This window comes from Eptatretus burgeri, chromosome 11 (assembly GCF_056783735.1).
Source record: "Eptatretus burgeri isolate ZD-2024b chromosome 11, Ebu_testis_v1, whole genome shotgun sequence".
In the NCBI taxonomy this organism is placed as follows: Eukaryota; Metazoa; Chordata; class Myxini; order Myxiniformes; family Myxinidae; genus Eptatretus; species Eptatretus burgeri.
The window spans coordinates 55,299,351-55,306,262 of record NC_140971.1 but is presented as its reverse complement, the minus strand read 5'-3'; the positions used below and the strand labels follow the sequence as shown (position 1 = coordinate 55,306,262).

Below are 6,912 nucleotides of genomic sequence, written 5' to 3'. Positions count from 1 at the left end.
TCCTCAGTGTGAGGAGCTTGATAATTTAACTCAGAAAAATGCGCTCATGTGTGTTCCGCCAGAAGCAGTCCTTACTGAGGACGTCGTCCTTGCAGTCGGGAGTATAATCGGGTCCGAGCTGCGTCGCAAATGAATCTGAAAGTTTGTTGTGTTCGTGTCTGTTGAAAATTTTGTTCACGATATTGTGAGTGCGGGGTTAACCACCAAGAGTGGTGTTTTTATGTTAGCATTCCCCATGGATACTCCCGCGATTAAAATCGGTATCAAATGCTCCACCATACCGAATGACACACTAGTGTCAGTCCTGTCTCGTTATGGAAGAGTTGTTTCGAGAATGTCAATGATCCACCGAAAGGAGCCGTGACAAAAGGATAAAATACGTGATACAACTTTGTCGACAGGTGTACATGGTACTTTCCGATTGTAGTGATGACATGGGATTGAACATTTCATTCAAGGTAAATTACAACGTTCACAAGTATCAAATGTATACATCATCATCCTCGTTAACGTGCTTTCTCTGTGGAGCCTTTGGTCATGTTCAACATTTCTGCCATAAACTTTGTTTAAAGTGTGGTGAAAATGGTCATGTAGATACGGATTGCAAAAAGGATATTAACAAGTCTGGAGACGGTGATGGTTCACGAGCAATGTACACAGTTCGCCTTTTTTATTTTTTGACCTTCGAGGGGACGCCACGGGCAAACTGGCGGGAATTGGGAAAAACGTAAAGGATGAAAGTTGTAGTACTCGAACAGCACTACTTGCATACCAACTTTCATTCAAAACAGTTGAAAACCCTAGGAGCTCTATGCCCAATTTATTGATTTTTTGACATTTTCTAAGTTCATGACCTTGTGACCTTGACCTTGGGACTAACCATTGGGCTAACCAAATACCGAAAACCCCTGCCAGATTCGACAAACCCCCTCGGAGAAGATGCAACTTGAAACCGGCTACTCCCTAAAAATACGTTTTTTGGGCGTGGCTCCGCCCATAATGGGCGCAGCACGCCCATTCTCCGGAAAACACAACTAGATCATGATACAAACCTTGCACCATAATTTTATCAAGATCGGATCAAAACCCACGGAGCTATGCTCAGGACAGACAGACAAACACACACCCATAACGAATATTGTGGTCACTTACTGACTCGTGAACCAATACTTCAAATCCCATTTAATGGACTGAAGTGAATCCCATTAGTTTAACTGTTCCTGCTGTTCCCACCTACAGTGAGACGAATGATAACAATACCCCGGTATTCAGTGTTGAAAGCGATAGTACTTCACTTCCTTTAGAGTAAATAAGGTATATCCAAATTCGACAACTATTCCTGCTGATATATATGCTGATATAGTGAAGCAATGAATGAGGATCTTATTATTTCAAAAAAAAATAAAAATCAAAGAGCATCAGCTACTCGTTTTTCTATCCATACTGCAAAGGAGGTGGTATTGGAGGACAGTGTGGCTGAAAATACACCTCAATATGTTCCACATGTTTCAACGTTTATTGAAAGAAGAAAAAAAAAATATGGTGAAGTAGCTCCTGTAGTTGAGGAAAATACACTTGAGTTTGCAGATGAATTCTGGAAGTTCAAATTGTTGTTTGGGTGAAGTCGATGGTGATGCTGAAGACGTTGCTTAACCTTCAAATTAACCATCACTAACTACTGTGAACGAGCAGAGGGCGATCGACACATCCCTCTTCAGTGCCCCTTTACCGATGCAGATTCAAAATTGTACTCCCGGATCTCCAATTGAATTGGTAGATAAGCTTCCGCAAGAGTGTGAAACCAAGGTTTCACACTCCTGTTCAGCATAAGGAACACCAGGGAAATTATGGCAAAACAGTAGAGCTTTCCAGCAAATCTCCAGAGATTCTGAGCATTCCGTGAGGGACTACAGAGGCTGACATCCTCCACCCGGGAGGTACATTGTCCGATCTGTCTTAATCTGATGATGATGTCGAGGTCCCTGAGTTGTCTCAGTCTCCGTTTGATCAGCCAATGATAGCTCCTCAACTCGTTCTTTCTTTTTTAAATGAAACTTATAGACAGCGAAATGTAGTTATCAAAGATAAATTTCCTGATCTAGTTTCATTTAATCAAATCACAAAAGAAATCATGAGAAAGGCCAATGATTTCCCATGAACAAATTCATTATGAAAGCCGGTCTTGAGATTTCGCAACACCCAACCAAACCCTTTGAATGAAAAAAAAAACACCTTTGACACCTTAAAGATGAATGGTGGAGGTGCAAGCCATAACTGTCAAGCTCAAATGAAAAGTTTATTTTGATGGAAGAACATCGATATACTTTTATTCTCGGAAACACTCAGAACGTGGAGTATGATTGTTTTCGTCTTTTTGGGGGACAGTGCATTTTTAGCAAACTGTCCTCTCTTTCAGTGGGTGATGCTTTCATACAGAAATTGCGGCTAACACCCGAGTCATGCCTCTTCCAGGAGATCGTCAAAGGCCGGCTTATCTCTCTTGAACTAGTGATTAACAATTTCCATTTCACATTATTCAATGTGTATGCGCCTGGTGAGAGTGCAGAACGGAGAGCCTTCTTTGTTTCTGTGATCAATCACTTACAGGCGGTTAATCTAAATCACAGTGTTCACATTGGGGGTGATTTTAACTGTACCTTTGAACCCAGAATGGACAGGAATACACCAGAACCTCATCCCAAATCTTGTATCGATTTATCGCTTTTCTTTTCTCGGGTTGGTGCGTTTTTTTTTTGTATACCTTGTCGAGGCTCGTATGAGAGTTAACACACAACGCACATCAAGGGGGGCATGAGACAGGAGGGGATGGAGTGGGAAGGACAAAATAGTGGGAAACATAGACATTTGGAGATCTGTGGAAGGGAGAGGGATGGGACAAGGAACATGGGGGATAGAAGATGGACATTACAGGGACTGTCAGGAAGGAAAGCAGGGAATTTGAAGGAGGTGGGCTTGGGTGGATTATCAGGGGTAGAAAAGATCAAGGATTTGGATGGGGGATGATAAGAGGTGGTGGTGAACAGCTGTTTTGAAGGCCTGGAGGAAAGAATGGGAATGAATAGAGTGAAGGAGTTTATTCCAAAGGCGGGAAAAAAGAGGAATGAAAGAGTGAAGGTGAGCAGTGATTCGTGATTTTGGTATTTTACCAGAAGGGGGTTGTTGGCGGACCTTGAGCGCCCTGCGGAAATGTGGTGGGGACAAATCGCAGAGAGAGCAGGGGGGGTGAGGCTGGAGAGGAGACGGTAGAAGACAGAAAGCCCACTGACCAACCTGCGGTGATTGAGTGAGAGGCCCAAAGACTCAGCCTCATTGCGGGAGATGCCAATGATCCGAAATGCCTTGGTTTCTACAGCGTGAAGCCGAGAAAGGTGGGAGGCAGGAGCACCAGCCCAGAGGGGAGAGCAGTACTCCATCAGGCTGTGGACAAAAGCTTTGTAAGTGGTCAGGAGCTCAGGTGGGCCGAGGAAGGACCTTGCACGACGGAGTATTCACAGTCGGCGACTGGCTTTGGAGGCGAGGTTTGAAATGTGGCTTTCCCAGGAAAGGTCATGGCAGATAGTGACACCCAGAAGCTTGAAAGAGAGGACTTCTTCCAGAGGATTGTTGAGAAAGTGGATGGGGGGGTTTTCCAAACGGTCCCTTCGAAGAGACATAATGAGAGTGTGAGATTTGTCCGGATTGAAAGACATGTTCCACGTGTTGGACCAGTTTGTGATTTTATCCAGATCAGCAGTGAGCGAAGAAGCTGCTGCTTGCCGGTCTGAGGGATGACCGATGGTATGGCAGAGGGTGCAATCATCAGCAAAGAGATAAAGAAGATTTTCCAGAGAGTCGGAGAGATCATTGATGAAAACCAGAAAAAGAACAGGGCCCAGAATGCTACCTTGAGGAACTCCAGCCTGAACAGGAAGGGGGGATGAAAGAACTCCATTTAGGGACACACATTGACTGTGACAGGAGAGGAAATCTGCGAGCCACGAGTGGAGATGGCCTTGGATACCATCGGAAGAGAGTTTGGTGAGCAGGGCAGGGTGCCAGACTATGTCAAAAGCACGTGATATATCCAGGGATATGGCTCGGATTTCCTGTCTGGCATTGAGGGCTTCCATCCATTGTTGGGAGAGCAGAAGCAGCATATCCAGGGTAGAGTGACCTGGTATGAAACCAAATTGATTATCATAAATCAAGCCATTGGAGAAGAGGAAGGATTTGATGTCTGAAGCAATGATGGATTCCATGACCTTGCTGATGATTGGGAGAAGGCTGATTGGTCTGTAGTTGCAGGGATCTGTTTTTGCACCTTTTTTGTGCATGGCAGTGATGTTTGCTGATTTCCAAGCAGATGGCCTTGAGCAAATGAGAGGGTGAATGGAACAGAGAGAGGGTGAGCAAGAGCAGAAGAGCAGGCTTTGAGGACACGTGGGCTGATGCCATCTGGATCGGTTGCAGAATCTGAGTCGAGGTTTGACAGCAAGCTCTCCACCTTGTGTTCGACATACGGGGGTATTTTACCCCCAATGAATCTCAGTTTACTTGGAGCCATCTTACCAGGGGGAGGTTTTCCTTTGCGAGACTCGACCGATGGTATATAAACTCGAGGTTTCGGAACACTGTGGTCTCTCCAGAGTATTTTGCATCAATATTCTCAGACAATCATTCAGTAACCATGGGATAATTTTTCCCCCTCAGTGAATACGTGGAAGTGCATATTGGAAATTTAATACCAGTATTCTTGAAGACGGTCTATTTAAAAAAGCTTTCCAAGTTTTCTGGGCTCATCAAATCCTAAGAAAACCGTCTTTTTCTTCAGTGAATTTATGGTGTGACAATACAAAAACCCATATCAGGGTGTTTTGCCAGCAGTTTGGAGCAAACATTACAAATGTTAAGAATGTAACAATGGCTTGTTTAGAAGCTGACGTGCAGTGAGAAGGTAAACTGGCGAGAAGTAATAATGCAAGACATTATCAATTGTTACCAAAAAATAAGACTCAGTTAAGAGAGTTAATCCAAGAGAAAGGAGCTGTGTTGTTCCTGAGACTAAGGGTAAATAACTTAAAGGTATTAGATCCCTCCAATAAATCTTTTTAAAAGTTTAGATTCCACCAGTAAGTCACCAAATAATATTTTTTTCTGTTTATGAGCCCAACAGAGCTGTTGAAGTTCATCCCAGAAACATCAGGTTGTGTGTTAAAGGGTTCTTCTCCAATCTGTTTACAAAACAAACTTTTTGTGATGAAATTATGAGACAATTGTCCTCTCACCTCTCCTCTCTATTGAGCCACAGCATCAAGACTTGGACTCACCAATTACACTGGAGGAGTTAACCCAAGCCTTAGCTGGAATGGACTTAGGAAGGGTCCCCGGAATCAATGGCCTGTCGGCTGAATTTCAAGTGGAATTTTGGGACCTGTTGGGCCCAGAACTGATGCACATCTTGGAATTATCTGTTGCATAGAGAACTGCCTCTCAGCTTGAGAAGAGCACTAATGTCCCTTCTTCCAAAGGCTGATGACTTGTGACAAATAAAGAATTTGAGACCTGTTTCTTTGCTCTGCACCGATGAAGCAATTTTTTCCAAAAGTCTTGGCTTATCGATGAAAAAAAAAAGTAATTAGTGATCTGGTTCATCCTCATCAGACTTATTGTATCCTGGGCAGATTCATATATGACAATATTTTTTTCACAAGAGACTTTATATGAGACTATTTATATTTATATGAGACAAGAGATTTTATTATTTAAAAAAAAAAAAAATCAAAGAGCATCAGCTACTCGTTTTTCTATCCATACTGCAAAGGAGGTAGTATTGGAGGACAGTGTGGCTGAAAATACACCTCAATATGTTCCTCATGTTTCAACGTTTATTGAAAGAAGAAAAAAAAAAAGATGGTGAAGTAGCTCCTCCTGCTTATCTTCCCCCATCCAAAACCACGATCTGTTCTACCCGTTAATCCACCCCAAACCCACCTCCTTCAAATTCCCTGCTTTCCTTCCTGAAAGCCCCTGTAATGTCCATCTTCTATTCCCCCATGTTCCCCATCCCATACCTCTCCCTTCCACACATCTCCTAATGTCTCTGTTCCCCCACTGTTTTGTCCTTCCCACTCCCTCCTCTCTTGTCTCATGTCCCCCATTATGTGCGTTGTGTGTTAGCTCTCACACGAGCCTTGACAAGGTATAGAAAAAAAAAGAAAAAAAAACAACAAACAATCACTTTCACCCCAGAAACAACAGTCAATCTGAACCACGCAGGCCACTGCTCAGACGCCAGGACCGAAGACGACTGCGCAGCTCTACTGCGCAGCTCGGTTAAAGGTGACTCGGCATTTTGGCGCGCAAGCACGAAATTATATTTTGAAAATAAATGCCGACGTTTACATTTCGGGTTTTGAAACTTTTGCACCTTCGGCGGAAAATGTATAAATATAAAAGGCTAAAAATATGTTTTATATTTATACTTCATTTCGGCAAAGATACCGTCGGCAGATCCGTAAACCAAGTTATAAAAAACTAAGGCCTTAGTTGCTTCTTTTTTATAGCAGAGATTTGTCTGCATGCATCCACCGGAAAGCTTGTTGAAGGAAATGCAAAGGCAACTGTTGGACTTCTTTTTGGGAGGCTATTACTGTTTATGACCAAACATTGTATGCCGTCCATTGGCCGAGGGTGGCCAGAGTATGGTCGACGTCAGGAGCAGTATAATGGCCTTTCCGCTCTGCTCTGCACAAAAACTGCTGTCAGAAGAGCGATTACCAAGCCATCTTTTGGCCACACATTTTGTGGCAAGCAGACGGGCTTGGATATGGCTGTGAATATTTTCTGGTCCTGCTTCAATGTGTCAACACATCTCTGGTTTTTATCAGTGTCTGTTGAACACCTGGCAGAGCC

The 6,912-nt window shown here is 43.4% G+C and overlaps 1 pseudogene; it reads left to right on the top strand.

The window, feature by feature from the left end:
- The first annotated feature begins 1,186 nt into the window (after positions 1-1,186).
- On the top strand, positions 1,187-2,158 carry LOC147017105 (uncharacterized; annotated as a pseudogene).
- Positions 2,159-6,912: the final 4,754 nt, after the last annotated feature.